The sequence below is a fragment of the Geotrypetes seraphini genome, chromosome 6 (genome assembly GCF_902459505.1).
Source record: "Geotrypetes seraphini chromosome 6, aGeoSer1.1, whole genome shotgun sequence".
Taxonomy (NCBI): domain Eukaryota; kingdom Metazoa; phylum Chordata; class Amphibia; order Gymnophiona; family Dermophiidae; genus Geotrypetes; species Geotrypetes seraphini.
The window spans coordinates 171,292,458-171,317,981 of record NC_047089.1 but is presented as its reverse complement, the minus strand read 5'-3'; the positions used below and the strand labels follow the sequence as shown (position 1 = coordinate 171,317,981).

The 25,524-nt window shown below is 42.5% G+C and overlaps 1 protein-coding gene across 2 annotated transcripts in view; it reads right to left on the bottom strand.

The window, feature by feature from the left end:
• ARHGAP6 (Rho GTPase activating protein 6) overlaps positions 1-25,524 on the bottom strand; it is an 825,592-nt gene that overhangs the window by 342,155 nt on the left and 457,913 nt on the right. The window lies entirely within an intron of this gene.

The following is a 25,524-nucleotide window of genomic DNA, read 5'->3' as shown; positions in this document are numbered from 1 at the left end:
AGCTCAGGGGTCCAGCATGCATGCTGTGAATAAAACTTGTACTTCTTCACGCCTCTGACTTTGTGTGTCCAAGTGACCTTTCATTTGGCGCCCGAACAGGGACCTGAAGGTCTCTTGACCACTGGTTACTCGATTGGTCACTTGTTTCTGGTCCTACGGCTGATATGTCTGCTTAGCCGGCTGCCTTCCTTTTGGGGGGTTGGCAGACCTCAGGACGTTGGACCGCTTCAACTGACTTATCTAGTCTCAGTTTAAAGTACAAGAATCTGTATCTGTATCTGTATCTGTACCTGGAGTGGCCACTATCTGGTAAGTGGGGATTGATCATCCCTATCCTGTCTCTCGTCTCCTGCCTAGTAAGCCACGTGATCTGTCGCTGAAGTCGTGGGAAAGGGATTATAGGAACTGTTATTTTCTGGTTGAGTAACTGAACTGAAATCTGTTGTGTTTTGTGTGTTTGAGTGTCTGAGACGTCCTTGAGGACGAAGCGAGTGTGGACCTGTTAGTACTGCGTTTCCCTAGCCCGGAGACGGGCGGGGCCAGGAATACAGGGAAGTGTTTTTGTCCTCCATTGCACAATGGGGGGATGTCTGTCTACCTGTGGGGATCCCTTGATATGTTAGCTAATTTTAAAAAAGGAATTTGTCTTTGATTATACTTAACAAATCAACCCTTATTTGTCTGTGCCAGTTAGAATGGCCGATATTTGGTGTGGGCTGGCCCCCTCTGGCTCCCTGGAAGAGGACATAACCCGTTAAGTTTTTATGCATTCGTTTGCTGTCGGTTCCTCTTCCAGTCAGCCTATTTTGCATTCCTATTGGAAAACCCTTCACCGTCCTTGCTTCAGACCTTGCCAAATTCTTCCCTTCATCTGATTCCCAAGTCCTGCAGTATCCCGGGTTCTTTATGACTTCTGTCTGTTCAAATGTATTAGTGAAGTTTAAACTGTCAGTTGTTCACAGCATGAGAGGAGAGTACTTTTCCTTTTGTGCTGATAAGGGCCATGAAATGTTTAGCACTTCAAATGTGGTTTCTCCTGAAACAGATAAGTGGTTTTGCATTTTTGGCTATGTTATAAAATGTATATGCATATTCAGAAATGCATATAAACGAAAAATATGATTTCTGGAAATTATATTCCATGCTAAAAAGAAGTTCTTTGTCCAAATTTAGTAGTTATTTGTCTAAATTTAAAAGTTCTGAAAAGGACTACATCTGTAATTTGATCTCTTTGATCTTTAAGCAACTCTCTCTCCTTTGTGAAATTCTGTAGGAAGGGGGAGTAAGTCTCTACTGAGACCCATGTTGATTGTAAAAAAATAAAAATGAACAATGTTTAAACTTGTGAGTACAGTAAAACTTTGGTTTGGGAGCATAATTTGTTCCAGAAGTATGCTTGTATTCCAGGGCACTAGTGTACAAAAATATACATACTTGTATTGCATGCCCTTGCTCGTTTGGAACAGTCACTGCATTCCTGCAGCGTTATATAGAGAGGAACCATTGGCTCAGTTGTGAAAATGTGATGCTTCTATACTGTATGTACGTGTATTGCAAGACGTTGCTGGTATAGCAAGTTAAAATTTAATCATTGCTTGTCTTATAGAACACTTCCAAACCAAGTTATTTGCAATCCAAAGTTTTACTGTATATTCCAATCTTTGTTTTGTATTTCTGTTTATAAATCATGTAAGCTTAGTATAAAAATGTAACTTTTAGGAATAAGAATGTAATTTTTAGGAATGCTTTTATAAGGAAGTAAATATTTTTGCCAGTCAGCTGATAGTGAAGGGACTGCTGCTTTAGAGAGCGCTTGTGTCAGACTACCCTGCTTAGTGGGTGGATCCAGAACTGCATTTAGCTTAATTTTATAAGTCAGCTCTTTGGGGTAGGAACCTGATATAGAATAGGGATTGAGAACAATTCTTATGTGTTAGTACACATCTTAAGTTCAATTATTTTGTACCTTCTCTAATCTTTTGTAAACCACATAGCTCTTCACGGTATTGCGGTATATAAACTGTTATTATTATTATTATTTATCTGAGTCTTTCAGATAGTGGGTCTGCCTTTTAAATTTTCCTGTGGCCATATTTACATTGATTTCAAGTATGCCTTCCTCGTGTCACCTACCTTGGATTTCAAATCTCCAAGGGTACCAGGTCCCTTCCTACACCGAGGTCCAGGCTGTCTGTAGTCTCCCTGTCCCTGATAACTGCAAGGCTCTGAGCACCTTTCTCAGTATTGCAGGATACTGTCCCATCTGGATCCCTGATTTCTCTACTATTGCTCGTCCTCTGTATGATTCCACCAAAGGCGCTGACTCAGCCCCTTTTGTCTGGACCCAACTTCAGGAGCGGTCTTTTCGCTGCCTCCAAAAACTTCTGACTCAGGCCCCTGCCCTCTGGCCCTTCTGCCCAAGAAGCTGAGCTTTATGCCCTCACTTTTGCCCTGCGCCACTCTGCCTCTCAGTCTTGCAATATATATATACTGACTCCAAATATGCTTTCCTTAACTTGCATTCCCATAGGGCCATCTGGAAACATCGAGGTTTCTTTATAGCCTCCGGCCGCCTGATCCATCATGCTCCCCTCATTCTTGACCTTCTTGAGGCCGTACAACTACCCTCACGTGTTTCTGTTATGCACTGCCATGCTTACAGATGCGTGACGGACCTTGTCTCTCGTGGCAATGCCCTTGCCGACCGCACAGCCCGAGCTGCCAGTCTCTGCCCCCTCTTTCGACTCCTCTGTATACAATCATTCCTTTTCTGGATTCCCTTACACCCCAGTACGCTTCTCAGGAACAGACTTGGGCATGCATTATTTTGGGCCAGTCTGTCCTGAAAGGGGGGTGGATACAAAATGCGCCAATTCAAGTGCCAATCCAGACCCACACACTGATACTTCAAACGCAAGCACAGCGGGTACCCTCATATTCATTCCTCAACACCTGGCCCTCACGATTGTCAAAAGATGCCATGATCTGGCACACTCTGGAGAACCCGCTATGAAAATGACTCTCAAGAGACATTTCTTTATCAATCACCTTGATCAGCTAGTCCGGAATACGGTCCGACAGTGTGTTGTCTGTTCTAGAATAAAATTCCCAATCAGATGACTGCCACCTCTTGGATACCAACCTATTGGAATATATCCGATGCAGGTTCTGTCTGTAGATTTTACCCACATGCCCATTTCCGTTCCCTCAGTCACTTCCTAGTCTTCACAGACACCCTGACTAGATGGGTCAAAGCCTTCCTTACTTGCACTGAACGTGCCAGGGAAGTAACCAAACACCTCCTGAATAATTCCGTGCTTTGGTCTCCCTGTTTTTATAGGCAGTGACAATGGCCCTGCTTTCATTGTCAATGTTGTCCAACAAATTACTCAGGCCCTCCAAATTGAATAGAAATTATATGCTGCTTACCATCCTGAGAGCTCTGGTCAGGTCGAAAGAATAAATAGAACTCTTAAGAACCTTCTCACAAAATGAATTGAAGAAACGAATCTGTCCTGGCCTGTCCTGCTGCCTTCTGTTCTTTTTCAGATTAGATGCATCCCATCTAAGCCCCATTTGAGCTCATGTCTGGCCGGCAACCACCCATTGTGAACCCAGATCCTGGTTCCTTTGCTACTCTGGGATCAGATATCCTCCAGAGTCAGGTCCAGTCTTTAGCTAAAGCCCTTTAAGAGTTCCACAAATGGGTCCTGGAAAGGGCCCCACTATCGATAGCTACACAAGTCCATGGGTATGTCCCTGTAAATACAGTATGGCTAAAACTTGGAAGTCAGACCCCCTGAAACCTAGGTGGATAGGTCCTTTTACTGTCCTAATTTCTTCTCTTACAGTTGTCAAAGGTGTCCGGACATGAAACTTGGTTCCACTACAACACGGATCTTCAGCTGAAGCTTTCTAAGACCTCAAAAGTTCTGAATATTTACCACTGTACTTAGCAGGTGTTCTGAATATAATTCTTTATAAGTGTTTGAGTTTAATTGACTGCCTGTGGTTCACACTGCCTTTAGCAAGTGTCTTGAGTATAACTGTTTGAAGTTTTCTAAGTTGTGCCTGAAAGAAAAATGAGTTTCCTAGGTTAGTATATATATATAGATATGATATTTGTGTTGCCCTCACTTATGTTTCTTTCTTCTGTATTTTGTACTTAACAAGTGCAGCCCCTTTGCCTGATGTTTGTTTGCATGAAGGAGTTAAGTACAGAAAGTGTCAAACATTTGAGGGTATTTTCTGTTTCCAACCTACTGGTGATGAAGTTTAAAAGTGGGCGGAAATCTGCATTTATAATGTTGAGGGTCCACTTATCAACTAGACTCTTATTGTAGACCCCACTCGCCCGGTGTCTTTGTATTGTGATACATGTGTGCTATTTGATGTTTCTCAAGGTCATGGTACTACCCCTAATTCAGTTTTGTGTGGCTCCCTAGATTGACAGCGTTATTATACCAAATGTGCTAAGTATATATGTATAACCTGATGCCTTTAAGAACTGCCCCTATGAGGAAACCTTCACTAATGGTGGAGCCTGTCCTTTATGAGAAAGAATACCCCGTCTGCCTCCCTTACTATAGGTCCTAGCTCCGGCCCCTTGTGTACTACAGGCTACTGTAATCCCATGGTTTTCACTATCACTGACCCATATAACTGGAATGCCAATGTCCAAGTCCAGAAGGCCAGAGACTGCATGGCATTGTATATTGATGGTAAAAGGTGAGACTCAGGTACTGATGTATATGTCCGAATTGTATCCCACTCATGTGCTCCTGTCTATCACTCTGGTGTTTCCCCAGTTTTATGAAATTATGAAAGTAGATACTAATATCCTGTAATCACTAGAAATCTGTTTATATAGTTTGCTGAAACTATAGGTCAGACTCTTAATGTTAGCAATTATTTTGTATGAGGAGGGACTGGTATGGGAGAACAGTGGCTATGGGAGGCAATGCAGCTGGACATGTTAAACCTGACTTCACAGACCCTCACTTTTACGTCAGGTCCACGACCTTCACGATGGGCCTTGTGAACCTCCATTGTTGCTTCCCACTGTCTTCAGCCCTTCAGACACTGCTTAATGGAACTTCCTATGAATGATGGTCAGCTCCTGATAGTTGATACTGGCTCTGTGATCTGTTTGCCTACTCTTGATTGCCTGCTAACTAGACTGGTACATGTGTGCTTTGCATGATCCGTTCCAGCTTCTTCCTGTTACCGCTGGCCGATGGTGAACACCTGGGAGCCCCTGTATTCAACACCAGAGGTCGCCAAAAGCGGTCTACTTCCACCAATTCCCTTAAAATAGGTGAATGGGGTGATGACTGGCCTGCAGAACGGATCATTGCTGCTTATGGACCTGCCATGTGGACCGAGGATGACACCTGGGGCTATCGGACCCCAATCTATATGCTGAACTGCATTATTTGTCTATAAGCTGTACTTGAACTGATAACCAATGAGACCTCCCGAGCTTTGAGTACCATTGGCAGAGCGAATGCTAAAATGTGCACTGCTATTTATCAGAATCGTCTAGCTTTGGACTATTTACTAGCTGCTGTGCCTGTGATAAATTCAACCTCTCCAACTGCTGCCTTGAACTTGAGTAAAGTGATTGAGAACGATGTGGATCGTATCACCAAACTGGCTCATGTTCCTGACCAGACCTGGCGTGACCTTACTGCAGACTGGATCTCTGGTACCTTCAGCTCCTGGTTGCCCTCTGGTTCAGCACTGAAGATCATCTTGCTGGTTGCTGCCCTGTCTTCTCTGCTCCTTTGCTGCCTGCCCTGTGTGATCCCCATAGCCATAAAGCTGCTCCACTGAACTATGGACTCTGTTGTCAAACGTTCCACTGCTGCATTGGCCCTCTCCCAGTATCGTCCCTTACCCACTGGGGACCCCGACTTTCCTGACCCCTAACTTTATTTTGTCAGGCTTGGCTCCTTAGGTACGCCAGCCTGAAAGGGGGGAATGTAGGGTCATGAAATGGTTAACTTTTGTTTAAAATATTGCTCTGGCCTACATAGCTGAAAACAGTGTATAATCTATTGACTGCATCTGCCTAAAATGTATGTCCCTACCTTACCACATTGTAAGCTGAATAGATAAGAGTTTGAGCCATGATGTACCCTGCCCTTCTGTACATTTATCTGTAAGAGTTAGATAGGTGTCCTGCTAGTGACCTGCTAGTGTGAGCTTAGAACCAATGAGTGTTAAGAAAAGTAACACGTGAAAAGCTTTTTCTAGAATTCAGTTGTATAGCCAGAAAAATGAATAAATATCTCTGTAACTTCCTGGTTTCGGCACTTCTGAGCCAGCTTGGAGCTCAGGGGTCCAGCATGCATGCTGTGAATAAAACTTGTACTTCTTCACGCCTCTGACTTTGTGTGTCCAAGTGACCTTTCAAGATTACAGAAGTAAGCTCCATGAATAGGAGCTCCATGCAATTGCCAATATAACTCTGAGTGAGTTCCATTCAGAGGAGTCCCGTTTTTCAGTACAAAACCTGTTCAGGGAAGCTGTAAACTGTTCAGTAAGCTATAGTCAACATGCCCACTTAACCGGCCAAGTACTGACTTTGCCCTGGTTAGTTTTGGCTTGGGTGCTGACTGGGCATTTGCAGCAGCACTATCTAGTTAAGTGCCATTGAAATTGCCTGGTTAGTCCCAGCAGGCAATTCATATGGACAGGAACCTCTTTTGGCCATTTAAATCATTTTGAGTATCAGGCCCTAGATTCTCATCTCTCCATGCAGATCAACGATGATAGTTGACCTGCCAAGCTCATGTCAAAATTCCTTGTAGTGACTTGGTACTGAATCAAATCATGGTTCCCCCAAGAGAACAGGCTAAAAGGAGCACCATCTGAAGAGCTTTATGATTTTGTTTAAGCTGTTCTGACATATCATCTATTATATTGAGGCTACAGATATTTACAATTTTTAGAATCCACTAAAAGCAGCAGGTCCATTGGCAAGAAAAAAATTATAGTGCAGTCTTGTGTAAATAAAATGAGTACAATCCAGAGAAATCATACACAATTGCTTAACAATTTATAGTCCGTGATGATTTAAGTGTAAGCTTTCAGCAACTAAAAACCAGTAAAATAAATGGTATATCAACAAACTAATGATAACTGTTAATAGTTCACATTGCAAGTTCTGTTGCAACACTGGAATTTAAATAATCTTAAGGGTATAAATTCAGTGTTCATACCCCTCAAGCAAAGAATGTGCTGTCAATGCACCTAGAAGCTATGGTGGCAGCAGAGTTTCATCTACATCACCATTTTCTATCTTCATACTTGAACCTACCCTCAGCGAGTTCAACTCACCTGTAGCTCCTTAAAGAAAGTGAAGTACAGGCAAGTCCCTAGTTACGTTTTTAAAGCTGTTCTTAAGTCGGATTTGTATGTAACTCAAAACTTATAGATTTTAAGATTCTTGCTACTTACCTCTGCTCAGTTGACAAAAGGGCCAACTGCCCCTACCAGTGTTCCCTCTAAGATACAGCATGTACAACCATGTACTGTTCTTAATGTAGCCATGCATCATTCCTGAATGTGCTGAAGGAGAAGTGTAGGAGTCTATGCCACTGGAAATACTGCTCAGTGAAATCAAATGAAGGCACAACCGCATTCTTAAGTACGAGTCGTACTTAAGTCGGGCATCTGTAACTTGGGGACTGCCTGTTTTCTCCAAAATGTTCTACCCTTATTTAACTCAATAGGGATGGCACTAGCAAATAAGAGTTCAACTTCTTGACTGAATGTGGTGATGGTGGAAAATACCCCTCACTTGACAAACAGTTGAAAATAACTTTCTAGCTTAAGTTCTCAAAGCCACTGGAACAGTAAAATGGGGGGGAGGGGCCAGCAGGCAGTATTCCTGCTTTAAAATTCTAACGCTCACAGCAGTTCTATAACTCAGGCTATGGTGCTGTATAATTCAGCCACGCATGTTCCAATTTCAGTTTACTGTCTTGTGGGGCCACTTGTAGGCCAGGTGTGCCACATAAGTGACTTGATTGATCCTAGGAAGACAAGGAAGGAGTAATGATAGCTGGTACTACTTTGGTGAGGGCCCTGCTAAGAGAGGGCAGCCCTCCTGCCCTTCAGCATGGTAACCCAATCATGTTATTGGGTTGGTGCATGTTTATGTGTATGATAGAATAAATAGATTGGGTTAAAAAAAAAAAAAAAAAAAAAGAAGGGTGTATGTGAAAGGAGTAGGAAAGCAGGAATCTTAAAATTCAGATAGGGTATTTACTGAACAGAACAATGTTACAGAAAAAAAGACCCTAACCACGTTATTGTAGTAGGTATCAGAGCTACCAAGTTACCTAGTTCCGAGGAAGAGACGTTTTGCCTTTGAAGTTACGTCCCAAAACAGAATGGTATTTTTAGTCCTTGAATGCACCAGGGTATAGTTGTCTGAAATCCAAGACTGGCCTAATATCTTCCTCTTGCAATTGGATAACTTGGCAGCTTTGTGACATTATGATTGAAACTAGATAGCTTTATTTATTCAATTTTTCTATACTGTTCTCCCAGGGGTGCTCAGAATGGTTTCCTGTCTGTCCTAGCGGGCTCACAATCTATCTAATGTACCTGGGGCAATGGGGGGGGGGGAATTAAGTGACTTGCCCAGGATCACAAGGAGCAGTGTGGGTTTGAACCCACAACCAAAGAGTTCAGATTTCATTTAGAAGCTACAGGGAGGCACGTTTATTTTGAAGCAGTTATAAACTGTTGTCCTGAGTGAAAATTGTTGCAAGAATAAAAAAGAAAAAAAATGTTCTCCTTAAGGGAGGAGCATGATAAAACAGGATATATTTCTATCCAATAAACAAGAAGTAGCAAAAACACACTACAGTACTTTCCATCTTGATTTTGACAGTAATTATAAATACAACTTGCAGTCTCTTGCACATACAGGTTCAATGATTCCTCCATATGCCTTGGGCCTAAAGCGGTTCCTCTTTAAGCTATGTATGGGTAATTGTAACAATTGTGAAACTAAAATAGAATAGAATTGCTAATCAATGCGATGGAACCTTTAAGTGCATGTACCAGCTGATGAGCGGTGGGAAGGGTCAACAGCGCGCCACCGCTTTGCAGCGGCAGAGAATGTAATGCACAGAGAAACCTGTAATATAATGGGAGAAAAACAAGTTAACAGCAAAAAGAAAATTATTGCCCAAGAAAGTAAATACAAATATACCGACAGCGAGACAATACTATTATACTGGTGGAGAGACAAGAAATCAAATAAAGTGAGAACAAAGGAAAAAGAACTCGGGCAAGAAGACAAGGACTCAGTTAAATTACCAGAGAAACTAAGGGCTCCTTTTACTAAGTTGCGCTAGCGGTTTTAGCGCGCGTGCTAGACGCTAACGCCTCCATTGATCTGGCATTAGTATTTCCACGTAGCGCAGGGGTTAGCGCGTGCTAATCTGCAACGCGTGCTAAAAACGCTACCACAGCTTAGTAAAAGGAGCCCTAAGACTTTGAAAATTAGGGACTCAAGACACAAGTAATTGAAACATTTACAAGTTGGAGAGAATCAGGTCAACGGAGCAGCTCGATATGCGTGAAAGTGTGGCAGTTTGCAGAGAAAAAGTAACAAAATTTAGTGAATCATGAATAAAGGCAAGCAGAACCACTGCAAACATTGTGGAAGGGGATGCTGTAGCACAGTGTCTCTCAAACTGTGTGCCACAGCACAGTGGTGTACCCCAAAGAAATTCCGAGTGTGCCATGAGATATTCCAGAATTTTACTTTATTTGTAAAAATTCCTTTCGTAAGCATGCACTAGAATAGATGTATGCTGCATATCAAATAATGAGAAAAAAACTATAATAAGTTAATTTTTTGCTAGACTTCAAACACCCAAGGCACTACTTTATAATTCTATTCGTGTCCTTACAGGGGTGGTGACTCTCCGCAGTCAGAAAATTTATTGTCGGATGAAATTTATGATGTTAGTGTCTTATTTTGGGAATGGGAGTGTGTGATTTGAGTGAGATAAAAGGACCAGTGTGAATGCTGGTGTTAGGGAGCCCTCAGAGTCATTTGCAGGGCTGATGACATCAACCGATCCGAGATTTTTAGGGTAGAAACCATGTTAAGGTTAAAAGAGAAGGGTGCAGCAGGGGAGAAGGGGTGAAAATTTGGAAAATGATTCACCAATGTGAATCATTGGTGGAGGAGTAGCTCTCTATGTAAAGATCAATATCCAAGCGACCAAAATGCAAGGGACCTGGGGAGAAGAAGAAGCGATATGGATTGCTCTGAAAAGAGAAGATGGAATTTCAATCTACATGGGTGTAGTCTACAGACCTCCGACTCAATCACAGCAAATTGGTAAGGATCTGATTGTGGATATCCAAAAGTTTGGAAGGAAAGAGGAGGATCTGCTGTTGGGAGATTTCAACCTGCCGGATGCGGACTGGAATGTTCCGTCTGCGGAATCGGAAAGAAGTAGGGAGATTGTGGATGCCTTTCAAGAGGCTCTGCTCAGACAAATGGTGGTGGAACCCACGAGGGAAAAAGCGATATTGGATCTGGTCCTCACAAATGGAGAGAGTATCTCTAATGTTCGAGTGGGTGCTCACCTAGGAAGTAGCAATCATCAAACGGTTTGGTTTGATATAACGGCTAAAGTGGAGAGCGGCCGCACATTACTTAAAGTCCTAGATTTCAAACGTACAGACTTTAATGCAATGGGAGAATACCTGAAGAAAGAGCTGTTAGGATGGCAGGACATAAGAGAAGTGGAAAGACAGTGGCTTAAGCTGAAAGGAGCGATAAAAATGGCTACGGACCTTTATGTGAAGAAAATCAATAAAAACAAAAGAAAAAGGAAGCCAATATGGTTCTCCAAACTAGAGGCAGAGAAAATAAAGGCGAAAGAGTTGGCGTTCGTGAAATATAAAAAAAACCCAAGAAGAGGAGTGCAAAAAGGATTACATGGTGAAACTGAAAGAAGCCAAGAGAGAGATACGTCTGGCGAAAGCACAGGCAGAAGAACAAATGGCTAAAAATGTAAAAAAGGGAGACAAAAATTTTTTCTGATATATTAGTGAAAGGAGGAAAATGAAAAATGGAATTGCTAAACTAAAAGATGCTGGGAACTGATATGTGGATAGTGATGAGGAAAAAGCAAATGTGCTAAACAAATACTTCTGTTCTGTGTTCACAGAAGAAAATCCTGGAGAAGGACCGAGATTGTCTGGCAAAGTTACCCGAGAAAATGGAGTGGATTCTGCACCATTCACGGAGGAGAGTGTTTATGAGCAACTTGAAAAACTTAAGGTGGACAAGGCAATGGGACCAGACGGGATCCATCCCAGGATACTATGGGAGCTCAGAGAGGTTCTGGCGAGTCCTATTAAAGACTTGTTCAACAAATCTCTGGAGACGGGAGTGGTTCCTGGGGATTGGAGGAGAGCGGATGTGGTCCCTATTCACAAAAGTGGTCACAGGGATGAAGCAGGAAACTACAGGCCGGTGAGCCTCACTTCAGTTGTTGGAAAAATAATGGAAGTGTTGCTGAAAGACAGGATAGTGTACTTCCTTGAATCTAATGGGTTACAGGATCCGAGGCAACATGGCTTTACAAAAGGTAAATTGTGCCAAACGAACCTGATTGAATTTTTTGATTGGGTGACCAGAGAGCTGTATCGAGGACATATGATAGATGTAATTTACTTAGACTTCAGCAAAGCCTTTGATACAGTTCCTTATAGGAGACTGTTGAACAAACTTGAAGGGCTGAAGTTAAGACCCAAAGTGGTGAACTGGGTTAGAAACTGGCTGTCGGACAGACGCCAGAGGGTGGTGGTTAATGGAAGTCGCTCGGAGGAAGGAAAGGTGAGTAGTGGAGTACCTCAGGGTTCGGTGCTGGGGCCAATTCTGTTCAATATGTTTGTGAGTGACATTGCTGAAGGATTAGAAGGAAAAGTGTACCTTTTTGCAGATGATACTAAGATTTGTAACAGAGTAGACACCGAAGAGGGAGTGGAAAATATGAAAAAGGATCTGCAAAAGTTAGAGGAATGGTCTAATGCCTGGCAACTAAAATTCAATGCAAAGAAATGCAGAGTAATGCATTTGGGGATTAATAATCGGAAGGAACCGTATATGCTGGGAGGTGAGAAACTGATATGCACGGACGGGGAGAGGGACCTTGGAGTGATAGTGTCCGAATATCTAAAGATGAAAAAACAGTGTGACAAGGCAGTGGCTGCTGCCAGAAGGATGCTGGGCTGTATAAAGAGAGGCTTAGTCAGTAGAAGGAAGAAGGTGTTGATGCCCCTGTACAGGTCATTGGTAAGGCCCCACTTGGATGGAGTATTGTTTTCAGTTTTGGAGACCGTATCTGGCGAAGAACGTAAGAAGACTTGAAGCGGTCCAGAGGAGGGCGACGAAAATGATAGGAGGCTTGTGCCAGAAGACGTATGAAGAGAGACTGGAAGCCCTGAATATGTATACCCTAGAGGAAAGGAGGGACAGGGGAGATATGATTCAGACGTTCAAATACTTGAAGGGTATTAACGTAGAACAAAATCTTTTCCAGAGAAAGGAAAATGGTAAAACCAGAGGACATAATTTGAGGTTGAGGGGTGGTAGATTCAGGGGCAATGTTAGGAAGTTCTACTTTACGGAGAGGGTGGTGGATGCCTGGAATGCGCTCCCGAGAGAGGTGGTGGAGAGTAAAACTGTGACTGAGTTCAAAGAAGCGTGGGATTAACACAGAGGATCTAGAATCAGAAAATAATATTAAATATTGAACTAAGGCCAGTACTGGGCAGACTTGCACGGTCTGTGTCTGTGTATGGCCGTTTGGTGGAGGATGGGATGGGGAGGGCTTCAGTGGCTGAGAGGGTGTAGATGGGCTGGAGTAGGTTTTAACAGAGATTTCGGCAGTTTGAACCCAAGCACAGTACCGGGTAGAGCTTTGGATTCTTGCCCAGAAATAGCTAAGAAAAAAAATTAAAAAAATTTAAATTGAATCAGGTTGGGCAGAATGGATGGACCATTCGGGTCTTTATCTGCTGTCATCTATTATGTTACTCAAGATTACAGCTAGCACAGTGCCTAATATTAGATTTGTGCAAACCCCCCCCCCCCCCCCCACAACAATAGAACTGGCCGTCCATGAAAGCACCTTTTATGGATAGTAGACCACCAAGGAAGACAAAAGCAAATGTCTTGGATAAAGGAGGAAGATCTTGCAGTAGGTCACACTGTAGATGGTGGTTGAGGTGTATCCTTGGCAGTGCGAACAGGGTAACTAGAACGACTGTCCTTTTTCTAAAACCATCATCTAATAAAGTATATAAAATTATGTAATTTTGCAGTACACATTTATTAGCTTAGAACACAAGAGAAGGATATATTTGTCTTCCTAGTATGTAAACCAAAAAAAGCCTATTCTGTCTTCTAACTTCTCACTTCTGGATTTACAGCAAGGAAACACAGAGGCATCAGTATTTGCTGCTCCTCTGTCAGTCCATTACCAGAATGTCTTGGATTTGCTTTAGTTTGTTCCTCTTATCTTCACCTCAGTAAACCTCAGGTTACTCATCTGGTTTGGTGTCTCTGTTTAGATATTAAGGCATGTCTTTATAACCTTTCCCCTAGTAACATAATTAAGGAACAATTCTCTGTGGTGAAAAAAAACAACAACCAACCATGAGTAATTAAGTCAGCCCTTTTGCATCGACTAGATGATAAATGTCAAACAAGTATTTCTCAGTATGTTTTAATGAGGTACTCGATCTCCATGCCTTGGGACAGCTTAAAACAAAATTCGGGAGAATATTCTCTGGCAGCTAATTTATCTGTAAATTTTGGGCAAAATTAACTTGGCTCTGCACTCTAATGATCTGTTTGGATAAGTTATCTTAAGAGCTTCTACACAATGAACTTCTAGGGCACAAGAGATAGTAGCTGTAGGAGCCAAGAAATGCTTTGTGCTCAGACTATGATGCATGCAAATAGTAGGCTTTGATGGGTGAAGATTCAAGATTTGGTTTTATTGTTGATATACCGCTTATCATACATAACTAAATAGTTAACAATGCAAAAAAAAAAAAAAAAAAAACCCACAAATAAAGCAGAAAAAAGTAGAGAAATTACATTCTATCAATTAGAAAAGGAAGAGAAATAAAGAGCAACAGCATGCTGCAAGACTTAGTAACACCCAAGGTCCAGAGCTGCTAGTCAATAATTGAGGCTAGTGTTAAGAACTATTTTCTCTTGTTAAAATATGATTAAGAGTGACTTAACTTTACTACTACTATTAATTATTTCTATAGCGCTAACAGACGCACGCAGCGCTGTACAGAGTCACAAAAAATAAGAAAACAGTCCCTGCTCGAAAGAGCTTACAATCTAAACAGGCAAGACAGACAAACAGGATGTCATGGATACAGTTAAGGGGACCAGTTAATCAGCTGGCTCACGCAGCAGCCCCCAGGTCATAGACCAGTGCTCTAAATGAGTCCAGCCTCACCTGCGTACGTTCCAGTTTAGCAGGAACTTGTCCAACTTTGTCTTGAATCTCTGGAGGGTATTTTCCCCTATAACAGACTCCGGATGAGCGTTCCAGTCTTCTACCACTTTCTGGGAGAAGAACTTCCTTACGTTTGTACGGAATCTATCCCCTTTCAACTTTAGAGCGTACCCTCTCATTCTCCCTACCTTGGAGAGGGTTAACAATCTGTCTTTATCTGCCAAGTCTATTCCCTTCAGTATCTTGAATGTTTTGATCATGTCCCCTCTCAGTCTCCTCTTTTCATGGAGAAGAGGCCCAGTTTCTCCAATCTCTCACTGTACAGCAACTCCTCCAGCCCCTTAATCATTTTAGTCGCTCTTCTCTGGGCCCTTTCGAGTAGTACCATGTCCTTCTTCATGTATGGCGACCAGCAGCATGATAACCTTCTCCGATTTGTTTGTGATCCCCTTTTTTATCATTCCTAGCAATCTGTTCGCCCTTTTCACTGCATAACTGAGAATCTGGATATCTGAAATTCTGTATGTTTAACCTGTAATCCATTCTGAGCTCTTTGGGGACAACGGGATAGAAAACAAAACGGGGGTGGTCGGTTAGCACGGCGAAAAGCTATACGAAGGGTCTAGCTTTCAGGGACTATTGTGGTCTAGCTTTCAGGGACTATTGTGCCAACATGTTTCACCCGAAGGGTTTTCTCAAGGCTGATATCCCTTCGTATAGCTTTTCGCTGTGCTAGCCAACCACATTTGGTGGTTGGTTAGCACGGCGAAAAGCTATACGAAGGGATATCAGCCTTGAGAAAACCCTTCGGGTGAAACATGTTGGCACAATAGTCCCTGAAAGCTAGACCACAATATAAGCTAAGTACTTTAACATCTTTCAAATTTAAGCGGTGAAAGTTAAACACTTTAAGATTAATTTAAAAAGACCCGGTGAAGAATTAGTATGTAAAGCCCGATACAATGAAACTACTGAGTATCGAGGTGGTACTTTTGAGGGTCTTTCATTATTACATTTCTTTGTGAGAGATTATGGTGGGTGATTTACATTGATGAACCCTCCAATTTGAGATATATATGGAATTATTCTCCCACAAAAATTTTTTTCATAATTTTGAGTGCTGTTCATAAATTAAGTTTCTTCTTAACATGAGAGTGCTCTGGCAGATGACTCATCTATTCTGGCAACTGGTTCCAAAGATATGGTCCAATGATGTTGCACTGAAAACAAACCACCGTACGTGAACTGTAAGGCCCTTGCAGGGCAGTAATATTCAATAGCGTGCCTCAAACACACTGAAATCAATCCAGAAACTGCCTGGAAAACTATAACGCCGGCATTCGTAGTGGTACTTTTATCAAACACATCCTACTCAAAATAAAACAGCAACAGCTTACAATTTTGTGGCCACAGTTTTTATTTTCATTAACAAACCATCCTTAACAAATCATCATTAGAATTTAGTCAATATAATGGCTGAACCCAGACTTGCAATATTATGTCCTCTGGAGCTACTCTGTGTCGAACTAGCTTGTAACATAGGACAGATAATTTTCAACAACATGAACACCAGCATGCCCTGAAGTGATGCCGGGCCACAATTAACTTGTGGCGTTGTCACCCATGAGCTATCAATTTTTCTTTACGTCTTAATCGATTTCCATATCCCTGCAGCATCTGGGTCCAAAGTTACATCCGTGCACCGAACAGACAAGATGGAACCACTCTTCTCCAACCTCAGAAACCAACGGTCTCAGACACAATAGCCAGCAAATTTAAATAGTGCAAATCAGAAAACAACAAAAACTCTCCACAATTAGCATAAGCATAATCCAAAAAAAGGGAAGGGAGGGGGAAAAATTATCACTTCACCTCCCCATGAAATTCCTAAAAACCCATTCTCCCACCAAAACCTTTCAGAGGATCCCTAAAGTAAAGTTTTTGCACTTCTAGCCAATCCTCCCACTTGTCTCCATGAATGGCCCTATCAACACTTCATACCAAGCTACCCTCACTTTACTGAACCTACCAACCTCCCATTTTTCCAAATTCTCACCCCTTCTCCCCTTCTGCACCCTTCTCTTTTAACCTTAACATGGTTTCTACCCTAAAAATCTCGGATCAGTTGATGTCATCAGCCCTGCAAATGACTCTGAGGGCTCCCTAACACCAGCATTCACACTGGTCCTTTTATCTCACTCAAATCACACACTCCCATTCCCAAAATAAGACACTAGCATCTTAAATTTCATCCGACAATAAATTTTCTGACTGCGGCTTTATTTTCATTGACAAACAATGATGATTTGTTGAAATTTTACATTCAATCAATACAATTGTTGAAACCAGACTGGCAGACTAAGGGCTAGATTCACTAAGCCCAGCGATCACCCCCCGACCCTGACCCGATTCACTAACCTTCCTCCCAAGCATATCCGCACCAGATCTGCGCATGCAAATGAGGAGAAATGGCATTCAAAGTAGGAAGAGCCTCAATTCAGTAACAAAATTCAGGCACACTGACTAGGCTGGCCGATCCAAAAGCAAGTGACTGCTGAGGACCAGTCGTTTGTGCAAAGCCCTGCTCTCTGCCCCGAATCTCCTGCTCTTGCCGCCCCGCTCTTTGCCTGACTCTCTTGCACTCTTCCCCCTTGCTCTCTGCCCTGACTCTTCTGCTCTTGCCGCCCTGCTGTCTGCCCCGACTTTCATCACCGGTCAAATTTGTTTTATTTTAACGGACTCCCATTAAGTACAAAAATACAGAAGATACCAGCAGACCATATAACATATCTGCCCCGACTCTCCTGCTCTTGCCGCCACACTCTCTACCCCGACTCTCCTGTGCTCTGCCGCCCCGTTCTCTGCCCCGACTCGTCTGCGCTCTGCTGCCCCGTTCTCTGCCCCGACTCTCCTGCTCTCTGCCCCAACTCTCCTGCCCCGCTCTTTGCCCTGACTCTCCTGCGCTCTGCTGCCCCACTCTCTGCCCCGACTTTCCTGCGCTCTGCTGCCCTACTCTCTGCCCCGACTCTCCTGCGCTCTGCTGCACCGCTCTCTGCCCCGACTCTCCTGCTCTTGCCGCCCCGACTCCGTGATTTTAACCCACGGGTTTAAAGCGGGCTGCACTATAGCGTGTTCTGTTAACACCACATCTTAACTTGGTGGGCAGCACCGCCATACCTAACTTGTGGCGGTGCTGCCCACGAGCTATCAGTTCTTCTTTCTTCTCAATCAATTCCCATATCCCTGCCACATCTAGGTCCAAAGTTACATCTTTGCACCAGAAAGCCTAATTTATGTACATTTTTATATCGTCTTATCTTTATTTTTGCATTATATTACTTTCCATGGGAATCATGCACTTCTAATATATTTGTATGTTTATTGCATTTATATTGTACTTTTTTTGCCTTGAATACATTGTTGCAGTCACATAATGTTAAAATTATAATAATACACAAATACTGAGAATGAGAGTTCATCCTACAACAGTTGTGACCGAGTTCTTTCCAGAAGGCAAAAAATCCAACGAAACTGCAGTGATGTGTCAAACAACGAACAAAGGAGAAAACTGCAGAGATGATGTACAAGATGCCAAGTCTTTAATCAAAAAAAACATTATTTTGAACAATAAGCAGTTTGTTTACAAAATATGGTCCAATTAGGCGATACTAGGACCCCTGAGGAAGGAGTGTTTTTTTCGAAACACGGACCATGTCGGGTCCCATTTTATCACCCAATTGGGCCATATTTTGGAAACAAACTGTTTATTTCTCAAAGTAATGTTTTTTGATTAAAGACTTGGCATCTTGTACATCATCTCTGCAGTTTAACTCCTTTGTGAGTTCTTTCCAAGCCATTTGGCAAGCAGGTGAACCATGTACAAAATCCTGTTTTCATTCACATGTACTCTATGACATCAAAAAGCTCAACCAGTTCAAAGAGGAATATCCTAAATTATGTGGGTGTTTTCTTGTATGTTTAATACATTGTAACTTATTTGGATATTTTTATTTGTCATAGAACATTAAAATATGATGGGTCCCGGCACTATAAAAGCAGTGAACTGGATAGGAAAGAACACAGACCTTTTTATCATGGTCACTTAACTGCTTCTCATTATCTCACATCATGTAATGGATGGCTCCATTAAAAACTTGCACTCAAACACACATTTCCGTGCTGCAGAGAAAAGTCAGGGAACTAATTCTCCAATGCTTGTTTCTCACGCTGCAACTGAGCACTAGAGATAAATGAAATGAAAAACATTGTTAGATATGATCCTTTTATCTGAGGTCTGTCTCACTGGCTCACCCAGACCCTTTCATCTTTTTGGCATGGTTGAACTTGGCACAGGAAAATAAAAAGAAAAAAAAAAGAAAAAAGTCAGCCACTCCATAATCTTGACCCAGTGAAAGCTTGTAAAGGAAGTTAGTGGCTGAATAAAACAAAGTGACCGTAACAAAGGCGGATTGTAGGGAAACAAACACTAAGCAAAAAGGAGCTGAGCTCAGCTACTTTCTATTTCAAATTTTTCACATTAATGTAACCAATAGATATTTCATTGCAGTCTAATAAGCTAAACTAAACTAAACTAAACCTTAGGTTTGTATACCGCACCATCTCCGCGTGTGCAGAGCTCGGCACGGTTTACAGAGGTTGAGAGGAAAGGAACTACAAGGAAAGGATATAGGAGAGGGACTGAGGAGATAGAGGGGGACAGGATACTAGAGCACGGGAGGTGATTAGGTTTTTGAAAAGAGCCAAGTTTTCAAGTGTTTGCGGAAGGATTGGAAGGAGCTAGAATTTCTGAGCGGGGATGAAAGGTTGTTCCAGAGTTCTGTGGTTCTAAAGGGGAGGGATGTTCCAAGTTTTCCTGCGCGGGATATACCTTTTATAGAAGGGAAAGATAGTTTCAGTTTTTGGGAGGATCTAGTCGAGAGCGGGTTTGAGGAGTTCCAGAAGAGTGGGATAACAGGAGGGAGGACGCCATGTAGAATCTTGAAGGCTATGCAGGCACATTTATAGAGGACTCTGGAGTAAACTGGGAGCCAGTGAAGCTTGGAGAGGAGTGGGGAAACGTGGTCGAACTTGCCTTTTGCGAAAATAAGCTTGGCCGCGGCGTTTTGAATTAGCTGAAGTCTATGGAGGTTTTTCTTTGTTAGGCTTATATAGATGGAGTTGCAGTAGTCCAGTCTAGAAAGAATGGTGGATTGAACGAGGATGGCGAAATGAGAATGATGAAAGCAGGATCTTACTTTCCTCAACATATGGAGGCTAAAGAAGCATTTTTTTACTAGGGAGTTGAGGTGATCGTTGAAGGAGAGAGAGGAATCTAAGATGATGCCAAGGACTTTGCTTGAAAACTCAAGCTGAAGAGTGGGGCCGGAAGATAGAGGGATGGAGGTGGGTAAATGGTCTAAGGTTGGGCCGAGCCAAAGTAGTTTGGTTTTGGACTCGTTCAGTTTCATTTGTACAGATTGGGCCCAGGATTGGAGGTTCGTAATACATGTGGAAATGTTCTCAGCGAGGTTCGAGAGGTTCGAGTCGGTTTCGAGGAGGATGAGGATGTCATCGGCGTAGGAGTAGAGAGTTTCTAGTGGGGATAAATGAAGGAGTTTCAGAGAGGACATGTAGATGTTGAAAAGGATAGGGGAGAGGGGTGAGCCTTGAGGGACTCCACATTTTGGCTTCCAGGCGGGGGATGAGGAACCGTTTGTGTTAACGGTGTAGGAGCGGAAGCGTATGAATTTCGAGAACCAATCCAGAACTGTGGAGCTTATGCCTATTTCGGAGAGTTGGAAGATTAGGATGTCATGGTGAACGACATCGAAGGCTGCGGAGAGGTCGAATTGAAGAAGAACAGCAAATTTGTTGCGAGAATGGAGTTGTTGCACCTTAGAGATTAGTGAGGCCAAGAGGGATTCGGTGCTAAAGTTGGGTCTGAAGCCGAATTGGTGGGGTAGGAGGATAGAGAATCGTTCTAGGTAGGATGAGAGTTGGGTGGATATGATGGATTCTAATAGCTTGGTTAGGAGAGGGATATTTGCTATAGGACGGTAATTTGATGGAATGGAGGGATCGAGGTCGGCCTTTTTCAGTAGAGGGGACAGTGAAATGTGTCCCATGTCGGGGGAGAAAAGGCCTGATGTTAGGGCAGAGTTTATAAGTTCGGTGAGGGAAGCGATGGCCTGTGTAGGGATATTCTCGAATAGGTAGGAGGGGAAAGGATCCAAAATGCACTTGCAAGTTTTTAGTTTGAGGCAGAGTTTGGAGACTTGCGGTTCAGAGACAAGCTCGAAGGTGGTCCAGGATCTATCGGCAGGAATGGATACCGGTAAGGTAGAGTTGGGAACAGTAGAGGTCAGGGAATTGTAGGAGACTGAGGGGGGGAAGGAGCATCTTAGGGTGGTAATCTTTTCATTAAAGAAATTTGCAAGGGCCTCGGCTGATAGAGATGGCGGAAGCAAAGACGGGTCTTTTTTTATAGTTAGGGAGCGCCAGATGTTGAACAGCGCACTGATCTGGTTGTTGGATCTGGAGATCTTGTCTCCAAAGAAGTTTTTCCTGGCTTTTTTTAATGTTGAATTGTAAAATTTAATATTAGCCCTCCAGGTCTGTCTATCAGAGGGGGATTTGGATTTTTTCCATTTGCGCTCCAAAGCGCGACACTTCTGTTTCAATTCTCTGTGAAGGGGTAGGTACCAGGGGGCCTTTCGGGGATAGGAGATGGTTTTGGTGGTTAATGGAGCAAGGGAGTGGTAGGTGGACTCTGAGAGGATGGTCCAGTTGTGCCAATGTGATTCGGGGTCTATAGGTCTAGGGTTGGAGGAGAGTTTGTTGAGAAATTTGGACCAGAATAGGTTGCTCGAGGTTTTTTTGCGGTAGGTTATGGAATGAGAGGAGTGGGGTGGGGAGTCAAGATGTGACATGAAGACGGGGAGACAGGTAGTCCCTAAGAAGTGGTCTGACCAAGGGACTTGTTCCCAGCGAGTGTCGTCGGTTGAGGTTTTGAAGGTGGTAAGATCAATGAAGGTGGTGAAGTCTAGAGTATGCCCTTTTTCGTGGGTTTGGGATGGGGTGGGTGAGGGGAAGCCAAGAGAGGTAAGGAAGTTGTTGAATTCGGATGTATCATTGTTATTTGTGTCGTCGAGGTGGAGATTGATATCACCAACAATCAGAAGTCTTTGGAATTTAAGGAAGGCATTTGTTATGGTCTCATAGACGAGATTTGAAGATTTTGCCCAAGGGGTGGGTGGCCGGTATAGTAATAGGATGCCCAATGGGTGGGTGCGGAGTTCATCATTGACTGAAGCAAGCAAATATTCTAGAGAAGGATGGGTGCCTGTCTCAAGGAGCTGGACGTCGAAGAAAGATTTGTAGAGGAGTGCCAGGCCACCTCCTTTTCGATTGGGTCTGGGGGAAAAGAGGCCTTGGTAACCGTGGGGGAGGAGTTCGTTTTGTGTGAATAGGTCGTCTTTGGCGATCCATGTTTCTGTGATGCACAGAAATCCAGGGTCGAGCTCGTCTAGAAGGTCTTTCAAGATTTGGGTCTTGTTGCACGCGGATCTGGCGTTGCAATAAAGTGTCGGGACTGGGGTGAGAGAGTCCGGGATAGTGTTGAGAGGATTGGCAGGGGGTAGGGGCTTTAGGGAATCTTGGTTGACTTTTCGGGGGTTTTTCTTGGGAGGGGAATTTCTGGTGCGTATCAGTGTGGGGATTCTGAGTCCGGGGCAGATGATATTGGTGTTAGCGGGGTCGAGTAGGTTGGGTACAAAAAACGAGCACAACCGGAAAATGATAATATGTAAAAAGCGTTATCGATTCTACATGACATGAAAAGATCTTCCTAAAACTTTGCTTATTCCATACAAACTTACGTAAATTTCATTGCCGTGTTTACACATTTTGAAATATATTAATCGAAGGCATTTTTTTTTTTTACTGAACTGTAACCAACTGGAGTTAATTGAAAATTATTTCATATTTTCAAACTTAGGGCTCCTTTCACAAGCTAAAGTAGAGGTTTCTACTGCGGGCCGGCTAGGTAAATGCTCTGAAACTCATATAAATATTTTAACTGGTTAAAATAATTTAAATCCAATTCTGTTTAATCCAAATCACACAAACAATGCAGTCTCAAAACATCAGTCTCACAAATGCTGGCATAAGGGGTAATAACATTCCTTTCTCCTCTTCTCGCAAACAATCATCTGTCAGCATAGCGCACTCAACACTAGTGCCATTAGAAGTGATCCTCCAAAGAACTAGTTTTATGGAGTTTTTTTTGTCGCTGGGCTTCCTCATCGGCTCACGTGTTGCATACTGCAAACTTTTAAATTTTTTTTCAAAATTTTCTTTTAAGTGCTTAAATGTATAGATAGCTTATAACTTATCTGTACAGTACAGCAAATTGGAACCTTCTCTTAGCCGCCTGCAGTGTTCAAAAAGTACCGCCACCAATGTGCATGTTTCGTGACACCAATCGCTGCTTCAGGGCGCAGTTATTTTTGCCTAATTCACTAAAAGATTATTTAAACATGGCAGGTACAAAATTCCCCACACTCTGTCGCATACATACTTCTTGTGATCCCTGGATTTATAGCAGTTGGGGGTTCTTCCCTCACCCTGTCTTGCATGTTAGAAATCCACAAGATATTCAGCTTTCTTCTTCCCTGCACCTCAGCTCTGGAATAAATCTCCCCACCGGACTTCGCTCCGAATCTTGTTTCCCCAAATTCAAGGCCCTCCTGAAACTCATTTCTTTGAGTCATTCCTTTGCCAGATGCCTTGAGGAGCCTCTGGCATGATAACCATCAGGAGAGAAGGAGTCAGTAATAGCCACAGGATGGTGGTTGAATTCTGTCTTATTCATTTTCTGGCGCTCCTTTCAGTATTAATTTTACCCTACTGCAGGGGTAGGGAACTCCGGTCCTCGAGAACCATATTCCAGTCGGGTTTTCAGGACTTCCTCAATGAATATGCATGAGATCTATTTGCATGCACTGCTTTCAATGCATATTCATTGGGGAAATCCTGAAAACCCGAATGGAATACGTCTCTCGAGGACCAGAGTTCCCTACCCCTGCCCTACTGCTTTGGTTGGCTGTAGGGTATAAAAGTGGTATATCAAAGAAACAAACATATTCGGCCCTTAAGCAGCCAGCTTTAGCATATAAGTGGGACTACATAAAAGTCCGTCCTACATTTATGTGCTAGCCCATGGCCGCTTAAGTGCTGAATATCAACTTAAGCAGCTATGCATTAACCAGCTTTAAAATAACTGAATATTCAAAGGCTGAACAGGTCCTGGCTTTGAATATCTGAGAATAACGTCATCAGCAGTGAGCAAAATGTTCATTGCTGCCAACTGAATATCGGATCCTATATATATATATTTTTTAAAGGGGGCACAGAGTGGTGTTCCTGCATCAGTCAAGTTACTGCAGCTACATTTCCACATCTAATTGTTTAGCACAGAAAAACCACGTGAGCCCCTACAGCTTACAAAATGATTGACAGAAAGTGCTCACATGGTAATTTTTTTAAAGAATGGCTGTGTGCTAATCATGTTCAACACCAAATCCCGAATATCAAAGAGGTAGTAAGCACTTTAATATACATAAAGGCCTCAGCCCCACCACTCCACAGCTATATATAACTTGATAACGGGAAGAATTACATGGTCTTCATCACCGGTCTATGTATATAGTCTTTATATTTTCATTTTTTAGTATTTTTAATAAACTTTTTAAAACTATAATAGTGCAATCTAATGCTTAAAGCCACTTATCTTTCAAGCTCACATGACTCGGGAGAGATGACCCGACATGTTTGCACTCCCGTGCTTTACCTCCCGCAGACTTCCCTGTCATCCGACTCAATGTTAAGGGAAGGCTGCGGGAGACCCTTGATAAAGCACAGGATAGCGAAACATGTCGGGTCGTCTCTCCCGAGTCATGTCAGCTTGAAAGATAAGTGGCTTTAAGCATTAGATTGCACTATTATAGTTTTAAAAAGTTTATTAAAAATACTGAAAAATGAAAATATAAAGACTATATACATAGACCAGTGATGAAGACCACGTAATTATTCCCGTTATCAAGTTATATATAGCAGTGGAGTGGTGGGGCTGAGGCCTTTATGTATATTAAAGTGCTTACTACCTCTTTGATATTCGGGATTTGGTGTTGAACATTGTTGATAATATTCCGAATTAAATACAGTTAAAAAAATTTTACATCATTATTTATAATGTGCACTAATCATTACATTACATTAGTATTTTCTATCCCGCCAATACCTTTCAGTTCTAGGCGGTTTACAAAGAGTTGGCCTGGGCATTCCCAGGGAGCTAAAAATGCAGAAAGCGGATCTTCTTAACTACAATCCAACCCAATCAATAAAGTTGATAGAGAGCTAATGGGGTTGCCAGATTTTTATGAACTACTTTATTCATTCAATTAGAGTCGACTTCCTCATGCCTATCAATTCATAAATCAATTTTTCTTATCCCACTGATCGTTTTATCTTACTCTTCATATGACACAAAACATATCTTAGTGCCTTAGGTGATAAACTAGGAGGAGGGTATATCATATATTGCTTGTTGTTGATGACTCTCAGTGCATCGGACCTCCCATAACCTACGTTATCTCAGGTCTACATTCTGCTTTCACAGTATAATCATTTGTACCATCTCCTCCTTTCCTTAATAATCAGAAATTCACTATTTAATAATTCTAATTTTTATTCACTAACTGTCTTATAATAGGCCTATTAGCTCAATCAATTCAACAGCAACACTTATCTTAAACAGCTTTCTGCTAATCCAACGTTGGTCATGGATATTATCTACTCGACGCTCTGTTTTCATTCGAGCGTTTCAGTCATCTGACCTTCATCGGGGAAATTCACTGTTGCTGTTATCGATGAAGGTCAGATAACTGAAATGCTCGAATGAAAACAGAGCGTTGGGTAGATAATATCCATGACC